At 32.8% G+C, this 18,613-nt stretch overlaps 1 long non-coding RNA gene across 1 annotated transcript in view; it reads left to right on the top strand.

Moving 5' to 3' along the window:
• Window positions 1-6,091: 6,091 nt before the first annotated feature.
• The window catches only part of LOC128201656 (uncharacterized), a 107,476-nt gene continuing 94,954 nt past the window's right edge, over window positions 6,092-18,613 (top strand). Inside the window, exon 1 of the long non-coding RNA XR_008253358.1 lies at window positions 6,092-6,429. This is a non-coding gene — a long non-coding RNA (uncharacterized LOC128201656). The remainder of the gene's footprint in view (window positions 6,430-18,613) is intronic.

Here is an 18,613-nt window from a genome sequence, read left to right as displayed (position 1 = left end):
CTCAAATCAAAATAATTTAAAATCAATGTCGTCAAAGTTCAAAAATAAAAATGTTTTCTGGCACTTGATCGTGAATAATACTGTTTGTCGGAAAAATTGTTAACATTTAAGTGTAAAAAATAATATTACGTAGCATAATTGCTTTGCAATAGTTAAGATCTTAATAGTTAAAATAATCACGCATAGATCGCTAATCTTTTTCTTTCTGATAAACTGCGCCACTAGCAACCAAGTGGCAATGTATGGAACTAATTTATAACAGTAACTTTAGTTTCTAAAACGCTTTGTAGAGGCAGACCAACAGCACTTATTACTATCAGGTAAAATAAATATATAATCTTACAATAAGCTATAAATTTACAATTATCGATTATTGTAAACTTATAGTTTACTGTATAATGTAGTGTAACGAGCACGACTACCTAAAACTACTATTATTGTTAAAATAAAATTCTAAATAGACTTGATAGTCATTTTTGAAGCGCATATGACTATTGGCGGTATTCCGTGGTTTTGCTCCTTTAAATTAGAATAGAAGCGTTCTGTGTTAATTAAGGATACATTAGTTCACAGATCATATCATTGGACTATAGTATTGTTCATTTTTATTAAATTTATTTTATGTTTTTTAATGGATGACAATGGAATGGTAACTACTTTTTTTTTAATTTAGAAATGGAATAGTAACTTTTTTTTTTTTTTAGTACGTTTGTTCCGTTTGGAACAGGCTAAGGTCGGAGACCATGCTGCCTAGTCTTCAAAAAGAGGAATAGTAACTTTGCCTGCGTCATCGAAATACATTGGAGGGATACCACAGATAGACTATGAAGAGTACCAGAGACAGGTGATAGATGAAGATAGTCGAATTCATTAGGAATTAACTACGATAGTTTTTAAAGGAGATTGGGGAGGGGCGGTTCATCCTCACCTCACTGGTGTATACTGTTAGCGCGGGTAGGGTTATTATTTCATTATCATCTATTAAAAAAAGTGGATTGCGTGGAAGTCGTCATGATGGATTTTATTGCTAGTACCTAACATACCTACATAATATCCAGATAAGAGGGAGAAGGGATTGTTAGTAATAGGGATTAGTAGCCCCATTGCTAGCAGTATACTTTATCAGGTCGACCTCCTCGTGTTTCCACTTGGAAACCGTCGTAGTTGATTTATTATTAGATTTATCACGATAGGCTAACTGGCTTGCTTCATTCTCATCTATCATCTCTCATTGGTGTCCCGATAATGTATACCATTGGCGTTACCATTCCATTATTATCTATTAAAAGAATATCCGGATAAGTAGATAAAGAAGAGGTTAGATCAGTTGGCCTATCGTGATTAGTTCAATTCGCCAGTGCGTGGAGGTCGACTTGATGTACGTAGAGTACATTGCTAGCAATGAGGCTGTTAGTTCTCGTAATTTAATCCCTTCCCTCTGTTCAATACAACTCTGTAGGTAATGTAATGCAATATATGTCTATTGAATTTATATTATTTCTATGGAAAGTTTAATTCCATTATCCTGAACTATGTAGGTAACAAACAATTAAACGAAGTTCTAAATTAAATAAACGATTTCCTTGAAGATAAATGTAATAAATTTTCATAATTATATTTTTTTTACTATAAATGTGACATTTTTTTTATATAATATAATTTTTTTCTTATATAATTGTAAATTTGTATACCTCGATAGATGGAGTTGATCATAGAGGACTTATATTGTTTTACCATCTATTGTTACCTATGTATCACAAAATAAATAAATAAATATCTCTTTAAATTTTGACATTTATCATATAGTAAGTATGATAAGTATCCAGACTAGGTTAAAATAGTATTTTTTTTTTATATGGCAAGAAGCTTAAAATTTCATTAAATATTAGCTGTTGCTTTTACCCACTACTTTGTACGCGTGGATTTCAAATGTAGAAAAATCAATGAAACAGACCACTTTTACACTTCTAGATGACGAATCATGATGTTAGATCTTGACACTTTTTATATACTTGATATTGACATTATAAATAATTTAATTAATGTATAAAATAATCATATATATAAATATATATTGTAATTATGCCCATGTGTGAATTTATTATTGTTGATTGTTGTATTTTATTCCATTCTGAATTGACGCCTTTATGATAACTATAAAGTTTATTTATTTATTAAAAATAATTATAACATGATAGTAAAACCAAATTAATGTTATAAACTTAGTGTGTTAACATACAAAAATATAATAAAGGTATTTAACATTATTAATATGATGTAATTGTATTTTTTTTTTATGGTTTGCGGTGCAATATTTAAGGCATCCCGTCCTCGCTATTGGATACGGGTGACGGAATGCCTATACAAGAGGGTACATGGTGGACGCAATTTAGACCCAATATTTGAGGAGCACTACGGCCGGATACTGCAACAAAAACGAGTATGTGGTTGGCTCTCGAACTGGCGACCTCTGCTGTCTACCGGTCTCCAGTTCGAGGGACGACCGATCACCGGCCGTTGTATGTCTGACGATGATATGTAGGCTGTGTTAATTTTTTTTTAAGACGTTATGAACATCTTATAAATTATTATAAAGGTTGTCTGTAAGAGATTGCACTAGCGATAAGACCGCCTTTTGTACCTTTATGTGTATATTTCAATCTGTATTTATGTTACTGTATTTCACTTGAATTATTCACTTGTCATTGTATATTTTTATTTATGGTGCAATAAAGAGTTAAATAAATAAACATAATGTACAGCTCAAAATAAATATTTATTCTATTCTATTCTATCTTCTAGAATATAACCGTGAAAATTTTATTTAATTTGGTGCAATATTTTTGCGTGATGGTGAAACGTTTAGACAAACAAGCAAGGCAAGGGAAAAATATTGTTTTGACTTGTTTTGCTCCTATTAAAAAACCTTACACAAATTTTTCTTAAATTTATTTACTTATTTAATTTGGAAAACACAATAGATATTAATAAAAAAATGTACATAGTTAATTATAGACATGCAAGACATTTGACAAGATTGATACTTTAAAACGTGTTAACACAACATGAATGATATGCAGTTTAAAGTTACCAATGACAACTATTAAAAAAATACTAAAACATTAAATTACCTTATTCAGTTATAATTATATAACTAAATAAAATAAAAAATAAAAATATTAGTAAGGTACCAACATAAAAATAAACAGAATTGGCCTAATTAGTACTAAAATAAAATCACAAACTCGGCTATACAGAGGAGGTAGTGTGTTGCATCACTTATACGAACATTAAAGTGGGAAACAAAACAACTAATCCAGTTGGGGGCGCATTTAGGGGGTTGTCGCCCCTTCGGTCTGCTACAGGCCCTCCCTCGTCTGCCTAGATACAAACGGTAGTAGTCTTATCGATCGTTTTACATACATATTTGCTAAAGACTTTAATTCTGTGTCAGGATCTCTTGTTCTATTGTAGGTTGACGATAAGGCGAAGTTATAATCTGTTTGGTGTACTGTCTATATAGATCAGGTGCATATTATTTATTTATTTATTTATTCTCTATTGCACAATAAAACTTTGTACAAGTGGCGAGCTTATTGCCATATGGCATTTTTTTTAATGGATGATAATGGAATAGTAATCCCACCCGCGCTATCGGTATACACCGGCGGGGCACCAGTGACGGATGATAGGTGAGGATGAAGTAGGTCAGTTAGCCCATCGTGACGAATTCAACAAGAATTGTTCACGATGGTTTCCAGGGGGAACCACGTGGAGGTCGACCTAATAAGGTATACTGCTAGCAATGGGGCTGTCAAATTCCATTGCTAATGATACTTCCCCCCCCCCCCCCGCCATATGGCATTAGGTAACCTAACCATTAGGTAAAAACAGAAAGAGTATGAAGGGTAAATGTGGTGAAAAATAAGTTTGTTAAAATATGATTGTTTTTGTAGTAATATTTACCACTGTAATAATAATAATAATATACTTTAGTACTCAGACTACAATTTGGTTCATTTTGTTAGTAACAGTTTTCTTACAAACTATGTTAGTAAGAAAGAAAAGCAAATTAATTAAAGCAGTTCACTCAGATGTGAGTCAGCCGACTAGAACAGCATCTGAATGAAATGCCCAATTATAGGTGAATTATATTTATCGCCTATTACTTTTAGAATGCTGACGGTGCTTGTCCTAACCCTGTGTAGCAATGATGCAGTTCTCTTTCTCCTTATAGCGTAGTAATCATCTACGCGAGATTGAGCAAACATGCTGGAGGCGCTACAAAAGCGAGGTATTAATATGGACACGTGATGCTCAGGAATGAATGTGGATGGCTATAAGGGCAGAGGAAGATCTAAAAACATGGATGCAATGTGTGACAGATGATATGGCCAGAATAGGAGTGGAAAAGAGCGGAAAAGACTGGGAAATAGAGAAGAATAGAAGAGAAACATATTACCTCAGGTAATAATTGGGACGATAAGAAGATGATGATTAGATATTAAGCACCAGTGAGGAATGATAGGTGAGGACAAAAATACAGGTCAGTTAGTACATCGTAATGAACATATTTGGAATTAAGCACGATGGTTTCCAGTGGGACCACATGGAGGTCGTCCTGGTTGGATATATTGCTAGCAATGGGGCCCTTGATCTCTTATTATTAACAATCCCTGCCCCCCCCCCCGTCACACACATACTAATGGTAGCGGAGTTAAACAAAATAATCCTAATCAAATAGCCAGTGATATGGACTTCCTGAATTTACAGGGTACAGAGAAATAACACTCGAGTCCTCAGGAATGACAACGCGTGGGGGGTGCCATGGACGAAACAGTATACTCTATTAAGTCCTTGGTACTGCTCATATCTATAAGCGGCGGTTACCATTTCCAATCAGGTGGGCCGTCAGCTTGTTTGCCATTTTAAATTGCATTTTAAAAAACCTCTTCAACCTCTTCCTAGTTCAGTAAATATTTCCTAAATATTAAATCGGAATGAATAATGAAATTTAGAGTCTGTCTCACTTAAGTGTTGCCCTCTTAAATGAGACTGGCTCTATCTATGTATAAGGATTATTGCTATCGAGTCAGTAATTAAACAATATTACAGATAACAGTGCAAACATTACAAAACAAACTAATACCAATTTACAAACAGATTAATAGATTATATTAAATTAATCAAATGTTATAATTGCAATCTCCCGATTGGTAATTACCTCAAATGATTCAAATGTAAGCAAGTCGAGTGTTATGTTGATCATAGCACCGATTTTAGACAAATGCTTCTGACTATCCCATTATGGATTACAGTCATGAGTATATTATTGTTTTGATTTAAAGTAGGGACGGTATGACTTGTAAATCATAGATAGATAGATAGATAGATAGATAGAAACTCTTTATTGTTTCCTCCAAAAGATTACAATAGTAAACTTATTATAAATATTAACAATTACAAGAAATGATCACAGTGAGAAAACAATGGGTGACCTTATTGTTAAAAGCGATCTCTTTCAGGCTACCTTAATCATTATGATTAATAACTGGTAAATTCGACACAATGCGTTTATTAGATTGATTTTATTATTACTTACATATCATCATTTACTGATTATCAGACTCCAGTAAAGTACCTCGATAGCGCTTGTTCATTTTTATCCCACAATAATGTTTATGGTATTCCATTGCCGTGTAGTCCCAGCATAGAATGGGCTAATCCTTCCTTTCTCGTGGGTGACGTAAGAGGCGTTTAAAGAAACTAAATAGTCGAAGAATGGGCAGCAGCGTCCTTCTTAAAACATCAACAAAGTCTAATTGCGGTTGCCAACCTGCTTGTCAAGCGTGGCAACAACTACCAAAATTCCTGTAAAAAAATATTTTTAAATGAATGTTATCAAATATGCGATCCACCCCTAGTTGATGCTCAGTTATATCAGAACACACTATGATGCCCATATACTCCCAAAGGCGTCACAGTATATGTATTCTATGATTTTCATAATTTGCATTGACATTGTCAATTAAAGAGAAAAGTAAGGGCGCGATGTCATGCCAGTTGAAAGGAAAGCCGGGAAGCGATGCGTACATACGTCTCATTCAGTCGAGCTACACCCTCGCTTACTTTATTCCACCCCAGCGCCGCGACCCTCTGAATAAAATCAGTTCGTGTACAACCAGCCTAGGGGGCGTCCGTGTCGGCTAGTTTCCCCAGTAAAAGCACGCGATCTCTGCAAACTAGTGCAATATTTAAAACAATTCGAATTTCAAACATTGTGTTCCGCTTGTTACCATTATGAACTTTTCTTACTATGTTTAGTGTTCCCTTTTAGCCGTGTTGTCGTTGCGTTGTTTCCTTGATTTGTTTTAACCTAGTGCCTGTGTAAATGTTTGGTGGACGCCGGACGGCATTTGGCTAACTTACGTAAGTACTAGATTTACTGCAATGCGATACATTGATATAATTAATTACCCAAAAGAGATAAACGTCGCTACAAAAAACATTTTAAAATTCCTATCGCTGATAGGAATTAGCAGCGAACTTTAAAAAGGCGAGCACAAAAGATCATGGTAAGGTCGCAGTGTTACAGGTTTTTCTGCCTGAAAATACTCTGTTTTTTTTTTTTTTTTAAATAATAATAATACTCAAGAGATAAATAAATATAAGTAACGTGCTAATAAAAAATCAACGTCGCTGCTTCTGCGGGTACTTTAACCGTATTGGCATATAATTTCATTTTCATAACACTGATTGATATTGAACTAATTTTTGTTAATTAATTAATTTATTTAAGGCAAACAAACAGCTAGAACAATACATAATTATATACTTAAATAGTAATTTGGCAGCCAATAAAATTTGCACAAATAAAATACAAGTACCTGAAGGAAACACAAAATTAAACAAATACTATTGTTTTATTAGTTAATTAAGATATATTTCTAAATTTTTTTACTATACTATATTAAGTTATTATTATTTGTAACTTTTTTGCAAAGTGTTGTAGATAAATTCTCATTCATTAATTCAAGTAATCATTTAATTTACAAAAGTAATGTTCTAGGTGCCCTACCAGTTGACTTAAAGATTTTTTTTTTTATCTTTAATACGAGTAATATTTTGTATTTGTCTTGTTATTAATATTTATAGTACTTATATAGATAATAAAAACAAATTATTTGAATAATAAAATTAAAAATTGTCTTGACTTTACAAAATGTATAAATTACTTTTATATTCACTTACAATATATTTACCTAAATAACAATTTATTATTTAAGCAAATTTAGAGATAAAATTTATTTATAGAAAACTAACAGATCTCACGATTTCGTCCACGTGACTGGAATAAATAAATTTTTAAATAAAAAAAGTGTATTAGTTACTTAATTAAGGTTAAATGGCAACATACAAACTTATTTACACATTTATAATATTAATAAGGATTAAATATAGTGAATCATACATTTACAGTCGTATTAATTACATAATGCCTATTTTAGAAAAAGCCCTGTACTTATTTAGTGAAGCTAAACAACGAACAAAACAAGAAATATATTCATGTATATTAATTCACACAAGTTCGCTTTCAAGATGACCCGATCGAGAATCGATCCTAGGTCCAGGTACAAGACAGGTACAGGTATAGATAAAAACTGTGGCTGCATCACGAAGGCATTTTTTAATGAATGATAATGGAATTTAAATATGATAATTAGTTTTATTTTTTAATGATAAAGGACTGGTAGTTTGCATTATTACCGATAATATAATGCTTTACTAACAATCTCCCCCCCCCCCCCCTTCCCCGGAAGGTTGTCAAAAATAAAGCTGTTTACTTGTTTGACTAATACTGTATCTTTGTACAGAGATTTGGATGTTTAGATATTCGGATGACGCCTGGATAGATTTGAATGGAAGTTGGCACAATGAGGAACCATATTGTGAATTAAAACATAGTATACCTTTAAGGTCGCTCAGGACCGTTCTTTATGGCAGTCTATGGGGGCGGTTTATGTACAGCAGTTCCTTTTATCTTAATTTACGTAAAGTCGTGTGATACAAATAATATGTTATTGAAATATACTTAAATAAATAATAAATAAATAGATAAATACTTTTTTATTCGTTATTTGTTATGAATTAAATTCGTTACTATTTATTATCTAGTTATTTGCCCCTACTTTGTACGCGTGGATTTCAAAAGTAAAAAAAAAAAAGCAATAAAATAGATTACTTCTAGATAGCATATGAAAATAAAACGTATATCAATTTTGAAATTAGACCATCAGAAATGCAACTGTAAAAACTATATCCAATTTGGTGCAGTAGTTTTTGCGTGATATGGGAACAAACATACAGACAGACAAAAAGACAGGAAGACACAAAATTTCTAAGAAATATTTTTCGTCACCACTGAACTATCTGCCACGTACAGACATCGTCCAGTTACAATTGTACTATATTAGTAAAATTGAGGGAGAGAGAGAAAGAGAGAGAGAGAGAAAAAGAGAGAGGGAGAACGGCAAGAGCTTCAATGATAAGTGGGCAGATCTTAAATAAAATAGATGAACGTTATCATTAGTGTAATATCTTAGTTAATTAGTTACAATATAATTGGATTTAATTGTATTTGTAGTACAAGGAAATATCTACTATTATATTACTATCATCTGTAAATCTAGACACGCGGCAGTGTGTCAAGCCAAGTTCTAGTGAAGAATTGGCGACGTACGTCTTACACGAATCATTTGGAGCCATTTTTCACCCTTTAATAATCAGTTAGGTTTTATCAGCAAACCAAAGTTTTAGAAAAGTAACATATGATGACTAAACAATATATGGTAATATATAATAGGATCTTCATCGTGCCTCTAATCAAACTGTTTGTAATTACTCCTCTCCATCCAAAGGTTGTCTGGAAGAGATTACTTTTAGCGATAGCGGTCGCCCATTGTTTTCTCATTGTGAATATTTCTTGTAATTGTTTATATCTAGAATAAGTTTACTATTGTAATCTTTTGGAAGAAACAATAAAGAGTACCTATCTATCTATAAAAACAGTAACTTGCATATAATGTTATACGCAAAAAAGGTATGTTGATTAGCCAAACATGAGACAATTTCTATGTGAAATCTAGTCAAATAAAACCTTACGTTTCAGTTTATGCTAAGTTATCTACTTTATGCAAATAATCGACTATTCAAATTTAAGAAGATGTATTTTTAAATAGCAAACATTGTTGTAGAAGATAGAAATAAGAAATTGTGTTTTAAATTTATTTTAGAATATTGTGTATTCTTATGAATAAATTTCAGTATTTTCTGCAGAACTTGGCACTCATGTAGACCTTAATTATTATTCGCATATTCTTAATATTGAACTTGGCTCTCTTTTTTCACATTTATGTTTTTGTAAAGATGCAATTATACAACTATGTGTGTACAGGGGTAAAACATAGCAGGTGTATATATAGTCACCTATTTAATTAATTCGGCTACATTGCAAGGCTTCAACTGGCTTGTCGGTTTGAAATGTGTTTGTTCACTATGTGTCTACTACATACAGGGTTCTAATTGCTAAGGAAATTGGAAACTTGTTCAATACCATATGATACGTTATACCTAGTACGGTGACATAAATAGGTAGGTAGGTGTCACTGTGCAAATATTATGTTGCAGTGGCTGTTTTGCGGTTGCTACCAGTTTGTTGTAAGATACAAATGGAGTTCACATTTGCAGCAGTGCGGGTTTATTGAAAAATTCATATTGTTACTAGCTGACCCGGCGTACATTGCTTGAATGAAGAAAATGGACCTGGTAGTGTATACTACTGGATTCATTTTTAGGGATTTTCGTAACGGAATTGTTCAGGTTATTCAAATTAAACGTCCTTTACCAATATTCTTTATTAATACTCAATTCTTAATTCTTTATTACTTATTATTATAAGTATTTCCTTAAGTAGAAAAAATGTTATTATTTATGTAGATTTTATTCACGTTTTATATTCAGGTATACCCAACTATTTTACAACTTTACAGGAGCTCTTATTCATGAGCGCGGTTTTTCTATATCATATGTATAAATTGTGCATCATCATCATCTTCATTATTAAATACAATATTGGTATTTAATATAATGTACACCTATATTTATTTATTTAAACTTAAATGCACAGTGAAACTATGTACATATGGCGGACTTAAAAGCGGTGTTCTCTCAGTTCTGTCGACCATTGGACAAATCAAGAAATAAGTAGGTGGTGCATTAATGAATTGAAGGAATATAAAAATTAATACTTAATATATTCATATATTATAAACATATAATTAGACTAATATAAGCATATATATATATATATATATATAATATTAAATAAATATATACATACATAAATATATATTTTATATATAATTAAAACAGTACGACGCAATAGTAACTATCGAAGGATTTCGATTCTTTACGACTTAACATAAGTTGGAACAACAGTTGGATTCGATATTTTATTGCTGTACCTTTTGAGAATTGGGACGTTGTATTTCCTTTGTCTTATGTGGAATAGATAGGAAGATTAAAGTAGATGTAGTAATTTAAAGTTAGGTAAAACTACGTAAGGAGGTATAAGCACTTATTGTTATGATAACAATATTATTTTTAAAAGATTACCTTTCAGTTTCTTGTCTACTAAAGACAAGAAACTAAATTTGTAAAAGAGTTGACAAACTGTATTTTGTGAAACTATTTGGCATCAACTCTTAATAAAATAATTCGACCCCGCTGAATAAGGTTTCACTAGATATCACACCCTATTCCGTTTCCTTCCCCCCCCCCCCCCCCTTTTCCACTCCTAAACATATTACAAAGAGTATTGGAGCTAAAATGTCTTATACAACAGAGATTAATAACAAAATAAAATATAGAAATAATAGTAAATAAATTTCGAAAATACCATTAGAAATTAAAAGTAGAGCGTTTTTGAGATTTTCTCACTAATTTGTGAGGTATGATATGGTCACACTCACTCTCTGATCATGTCATGGAAAATATATACGGAGAAGGTTATTTATTTATTTAACTTTTTATTGCACCAAAAATATAAAAAATATACAAAGACAATTAAACTTAAATTAGAAGGGGAAAAATGTTAGGACACTTGAAACGACGAACTATATATATTTATTCGTTTATATATGTAATTTTAGTATGTATGTATATCAATAATTACTAGCACCACATTCGAATATTCTGACACTTCCCTATGGTTGACTTGGAGAGAATGCTTTTAGCATTAAGTCCGCCATGTACACATATTTGTACTAATGAATAAATACATAAATAAACGACATGACGAACTTATGAACATTATAATAGAAGGTAAGATAAAAGCAAGGAGGGAAAGGAGGAGACGAACGCATAGTTACATCAGTCAGAGCAAGGAAAAAGTTGGTGTCGTGTCGTATTGTCGTGAGTGGCAAGAGCTCCACCGACAAGAGCGAAGCTCTTAAATATATATATATATATATATATATATATATATATATATATATATATATATATATATATATATATATATATATATATATATATATATATATATATATGTGTGTGTGTATGGAAAAAAGAGTAGAAATTTTATGACGATATGGAAATAAGAGATATCAGTCTCTGCGAGACCGAAGCACGGGAAGCAGCTGATATTCATATAAATCTATGACGCGGCGTGATGTGTAGACAGAAAGATACGGTGCGTTAAAGTCACAGTCTAGTACACAACCCTTTGTTAGGGCCGACACGCGTGAAGCAAACTGATCGCTAAATGCGATTATGGCATGAAAGCTTTCATTCTCCTTGTTAAGCATACAAAATGTACAACTTACGTACTTTTTACATTATACTACGTTGTTCAGGCCAAGCACGTATTATAAGAAAGTTTCGGCTACAAAATTCAGATGGTCGTTCGAAGGCACCAAGTAAATTTTGATACTTAGTACAAGTAGAATTCAACTCGGTATTGGCTTTTGAATATTCCGTATTTTGTGACAAACAATATGATCATCTTGTGGCCTTGGCATAGAATAAGCCACTCCTCCCTTTGCTGTGGGTGTCGTAAGAGACGACTTACGGAATGTAATAATGGAGGGATGGGATAGCAGCGTTTTTCTTTAAATATCACCGAAACCTAACTGCAGCTGCCAACTCGTCAAGGGAGGTCTATGTTTAACAGTGGAAAGGTGGACAGCTGATTTGATAATATTTAAGAATTTATATTTGAAATAGAATTACGTTTAAGCTTTATAAATGTGTTGTATTCCAAAAGCATAACGTAGTTATGCTATTTTATAACAGTTCACAGCATTTTTCATTATTTTCATTGTGGAATTGCAGAATTATTTATTAACACCGAGCAGGCGGCTTCGTCTATTTATTTTAAAGGTTTCCAACGTCATTTTTCAAATAAATGCCGCAGATTTTATTTTTTTTATATTTTTATTATTACGTCTTCCTACAGTTGCGACTCAATGTTTACGGTTTTGATTAATGAAAGGCGTATACCTGAACGGAGGCACAAAAGGAAATCAGCGACTCTTCAATTTCCGGGTGTTATTGCTGTTTCTTGTTGTTAAATTTTTTGCTCTTTATAAATATTTTTTTATATCTTTATTTACAATACGCTCTTTTAGATATGGTCACCTTTATGGTAAACTGAAAAAGATACATTTTACAGGGGAACGTTTTGAAACATTAAAATGTAAATAACTTTTGACAGAAGACTACTTTAAAAGATCATGCTAACATTTTAGTTTTAAAATCCTGTTTTTTATTGAATGCGCTTAATTAATTATTATTATATTACAAGTATCAGAAATAAATGCATATTCGTTACTTTGCACCTTCATACATGACAATTTCTAGGTATTGAGTTATACAACAGCAAATCTACGAAAGTGGCAGTTTCGTAAGTTGCCAAAGAAAATAATTTATTTTAATATCTGGCAAACTAACGAAAGTGCCACTTTCGTAAATATACCAAGGTATAAATCACGTGTTTTGGAGAAAACTTCAGTTTAAATAACAACGTTATAGCAATCATTCATGTAAAATAACTAAATTAGGAATGAAAAATTGATAAAATAATTATTGAAATTTTCAAATTAAAGTGTTTATTATAGAAAATACTATAAAAATATGCTGGGTAAGTTTACTTTGGGTATATCACAAAAATATGGAGATTCGAGCTACTCGATTTCTTTAACCGTTAGAGATAGAAATTTGAAAATAAGCCACAATAAGTAATATGACGCAAAATGTAGATTTTTAAAGAAATGTCAAATTTGAAAAAACTGCAGACTCGTAAATTTGCCATAGAAGTGACGATATGTCACGTTGTAAACATTGCAGTTAATAGTGTTTTACTATTTCTACTAATTCATTAACCTATATATTTTATTCCAAAGATTTAATATTAAACTCCTATCGTGATTCACTGCAATCCATTGAAGTCGTGTGTTGTTGAACCTTAATTTGTCCTAGTTGTGTAAAAAACATTACCTGGGATGTTACGACGTGAGCGTTTTCTGTGTTATTAGCTCTAATTTTCTTTTTCATTTTAATCACTTTGCAATCAGCTGGCTTCAAAGCAATAATCAGTAAGCTGTTTTTTGACGCAATTGAATTGAGAGCAACGAATAGATGTCAAATGGAAGGTGCCATGATACTTGCCCTTTGATGTCTCTTCGACATGATTTCGATTTGATTTAAAAGTCATTCTACTGATATTTCCGATGCTTTTTCGGTCTTTTGGGACTCTTTTAAGAAGTGCAGCTTCCTAATTTATTTTTCGATAATCATAATTTTAACTAAAATAATATTTTAATAAAACTGTTATTGTTGATTGTTTGTTGTTTATTTATTTTTTGTTTTTATTCTTGATTGAATCAAATTTAATAATCTTCCTTTTTCCTAATGAAAGAAGTTTTTAAATTTTCTCTTATGTTTTGTGTACTTACTTTACGTTCCCCAATTTTGCACCAATTTTAATAATTTGTAATTGTTATTCCTATAGTATTCTATCTGTCCTGACTCGTTTTTTCCTGTGGAACAGGATCTTTAATTATAATAACTACAATATTTCTAGTGAAAAAGTTCGTGATTCGTTAGTACTTAGTAATTAAAAATTTATTAATCGTTTCCAATGTAGTTAAATACCGCGATCGCCCACTGAATATTTAAATGATTGCTGACTAGCCCTGTCGTTTTGAGGTTTTATTTAACTTGCTTCATTCGTGAGATTGTACTTTTCTTTGCCTTTTCGATTCTAAAGTTATCAAAGAGAGCCTTTTTGTATAACAATCGTCTGTATGGGTACTTTTATTCTACTCGTCTTTCTGTCACCAAGCAACTTGCTTGCATGTCTGTGTGATAGAGTTAGATATTGATAATGAAACTACAAAATTCTTAGGCATAAGAATTTACATCTTAGGAAGGCTCACTCTTCCTATTTATCTTTTTTTTGTATACAACTTATAATGGCAAACAAGCTGACGGCCCACCTGATGGAAAGTGGTAACCGTCGCCTATAGACATGAGTAGAGTATACTGTTTCGCCCATGATATCCCCCATGCGTTGCCATTTCTGAGGACTCAGATGTTATTCCTCTGGACCCTGTATATTTACGCCATATCCCATTCTTCAAACCGAAACACAGCCATGCAAACACAACTGCTTCACGGTAGAAACACGAATGGAACAGAGGTGCCTAAGCAATCGACTTTTGTACAAAGTCTCCCTCTGGTAATTGATGGTATCTTTTCTATCAGCTTGTTATTTATGTTGCATAAAAGACTTCTCAAGTCTTTGTTGGCATTCAGATTCGCTTTGTCGTGAATGTAAAAACATTAAAGGTTCTAGGTTCGTATCTAAGGGCTTACTTTGATTTCAGTCTTTCTTTAACCCAGAGTAAATAATTTCAGTCTATATCTATCCACTATTGGACATACGCCTATCTTAATGCCTTCTATCATATGCGATATTCTGTTTTCCGCAACCATATATATCCAGAGTAATGTATCTTAAATTATTGTATTAGAAAATATTTCTAAAACCTATTATACGGTATCTAGTGTAGTAGCATGTATAGTTTGGTATCTAGCTTTAAAGATTCTGGTCAGATCAGAATTTGCAGCAAATTTGGTATGTTAATATTTGAAGGGATAAAGCCACCAACTCAGTCGCTGGCATGAGAAATGATAAATTGATAACTTCGTTCTGTAAAACGTAAAGACCATTTCAGGGACGTATACTGATTTATATCAATTTGCAATTCATATTTGATAAAATAATTCTAGTGAAACTTAGTATCGGCATTTAACTTTGTTAAGCGGAATTCGTCGTTCGATTCATTCAGACCATATAAATCTGAATGTTTATTCAAATATCTGTGTTTGAAGCTCAGAACAGAAATTGTTTCTATAGAGACTCATATAATTATACGGATAAATGTCTGATATATGTATGTCTTCGATCAATTGAAATGTTTAATGAATCTTTGTCTATCGTTGAGGCTGATAAATTCGAATAATTTATATAATTTCTGTTGTAACAAAGGAGGTTTTTGTTTATGTAATTGATTGTTCGACATGATGTCAACAGCTACCTTTTATTATCGCACTGTTCATAGGAAATTCATCCTCACATGTATGAACACATGTCCTGTGTGGTCCCACCGTAGTATAGACTACTCCTTCCTTTTCTTGTCCACTGCTAATCATAGGTGTTGAGGTTTTATTTATGTTACTTTTAAAAATAGAATTATTTTTTTTTCTTTTCTGTCAATTAATATTAAAAATGAAAATTAAATATCACTTTTATTGTACTAGAAAAATTGTTATTGCTCTTTACAACGAACCCTTCACAATAGGCCTCCCCCATAAAGGGGGTTTGCCAGTAGCTGCCACGCTTGGCAGGCCGGCTGGCAACCGCAGTTAGGCTTTGATGATGTGTTAAGAGGGACGCTGCTGCTCATTTATCGATCATTAAGTTACCTTAGTCGTGTCTTACGATACTCCTACGGGGCGGCAACACTACGAGTATTTTGTTGATGCGGAAATAACAAAGAGGCCGGCCGATATCTGGCCGGGGCCATTGTGGATTGGAGATATTTTTGTAAATGTTAAACAAACTGTCAAACTTTCGCGTGGGCATAATTTATTGGGTTAATTTATTTTCAGGTGGTCTTCTGTTAGTTCTGGAAGTTACTAAAAACATAAATATTTTTTTTAATTTACAACTGTTTTAAGATAGTTTTAAGAAGTTCCCGTTTATCTTGTGTTATCTGAGGGAGACTTTGTACAAAAGTCAATTGCTTGGGCATCTCTGTCCCATTCGTGTTTTAACCGTGAAGCAGCTGTGTTTGCATGGCTGTGTTTTGGTTTGAAGGGTGGGATATGGCGTAAATTTACTGGGTACAGAGGAATAACACCTGAGTCCTCAGGAATGGCAACGCATGGGAGGTATCATGGGCGAAACAGTATGCTCTGTTATGTCTACGGTACTGCTCATGTCTATAGGCGACGGTTACCACTTTCCATCAGATGGACCGTCAGCTTGTTTGCCATTCTAAGTTGTATAATATATATATGTATATATAGCAATATCTATATATTTTAGATAGATGAAAAACAGACGTCACAAAATGAATGGCATTTTGAAGTCGCTTAAAAAGAATTATAAAAAATGGGCAAAGTAACTAACATCACCTATTCTAGTAATGTCTACTTAGAAATATGTCATAATTAAATTCTGCCTAACTCTCAAAGGCTTTATAATGTATTTATGTAAGCTTCCGAAACTGGCAAGGCTAAGCCCACGTACGTTAATGTTACAAATGGATGTTTTTAATCAATGTAACACGTGTCAACTTTCGCATGAAGCAATTACAACATTTACGTACGGCCAGAAATTAAAGCGGACGGTCATTTACATTGAACATAAGTAGGTTTTGCTTCGTAGGTACATATCGCTTCGCAATATCTAAGTACATATCGTTTGACTTGTGAATATTTACAAATTGATGCATGACAATATATTTTAAAATATTTGAATTTAGAATCCGGAATCACGTTTACATGTAATGAAACGAAACGAAACTAAATTAAATGAAACGAAATGAAACGAGATGAAACGAAATAAAACGAAATGAAATGAAAAGAAATAAGCGGAACGAAAAGAAACGAAGCGAAATGAAAAGAAATGAAGGGAAATTAAATTAAATGTGTCTTATTTCACTTTAAATTATATAAATACACAATACTTGTATCATGACGTTCCGCCCTATAATAACTTAAATGCGAGAAACATACACTTATTATTACGTAGGTTATTTATAATTACATATGGAATTTTAACAGAAAACCAATGCATATTAGATTAAGTACATTTATAGTATGTAGGAGTAGTGAAGTGTATATTTAAATATGAGATTATGTAATGCAGTAAAAGTGGATTGTGTTTCGCAACAAGCAGGATTTTACTTCGTAAAGGAAAATGGTGTTTTCACTAGTCACAGATTTTTTTTAATGGGTAATAATGGTATGGTAACCCCGTCTGCGCTATTGGTATACACTGGCGGGGCACCAGTGAGGGATGACAGATGAAGATGAAAGTAGGTCAGTTAGCCCATCGTGACGAATTAAACTAGAATTAGTCACGATGGTTTCCAGGGGGAACCACGTGAAGGTCGACATGACAGGGTATATTGCTAGTAATAGGGCTATTTGACCCCATTACTAACAATCCCTTTCCCCCCTAGTCACAGAATTATTATGAAAGCGACGTGGAAGTACTTACTAACTATAAGTGAATGAGATAGTAGATTTTATCTGTATTATAAAATGCATCATCATATTAGCTTTTAACTGTCCATTGAACATAACCCCTCCCCCAGGGGGGTTTGCCAAGTAGGCTTTGGAGATGTTTAAAGAGGCACGCTGTTGTCCATAGTCGCCACGGGAAAGGAAGGGGTGGCCTATTCCATGGCGGGACTACACGGGAATAATTTATTTTTTTAGAAATCACAAAAACAATGTTATTAGGCCAGGGTGAAAATTTGGATAGTCGTTATTGATTCACTCTTTTTAGTTGTGCATTTGAGTGCAGATTATGAGTTCTGTTTTTTTTTTTGATGGGTGAAAATGGTATGGTAACCCCGCCTGCGCTAACGGGATACGCTGGCGGGGCACCAGTGAAGGGTGATCGATGAGGATGAAAACAGGCCAGTTAGCCCATCATGATGAATTCATCAGGAATTAACCATGATAGTTTCCAGGGGGAACCGCGAGGAGGTCGACCTGGTTGGGTATATTGCTAGCAATAGGATTCTCAGTCTCCATTACTAACAATCCCTTTCCCCTCTATGAGTTCTGTTAGGTACTAAAAACTTTTTTCAACGTTATCAAATAAATAAACAGCAAAAATAGTGGATTGCTTTTGAAACTATGAAAGCTGTATTTATTATATTTAAGTATAGTTTTAATGAGTCCTGAGTCCTCAGGAATGGCAACGCATGGGGGGTATCATGGGCAAAACAGTATACTCTGTTATGTCCAT

Source organism: Galleria mellonella, unplaced genomic scaffold, assembly GCF_026898425.1.
Source record: "Galleria mellonella isolate WM207_F2 unplaced genomic scaffold, CSIRO_AGI_GalMel_v1 utg57, whole genome shotgun sequence".
Classification (NCBI taxonomy): Eukaryota; Metazoa; Arthropoda; class Insecta; order Lepidoptera; family Pyralidae; genus Galleria; species Galleria mellonella.
Note: the sequence above shows the minus strand (reverse complement) of the source record. Positions and strands in the feature narration are given on the sequence as shown.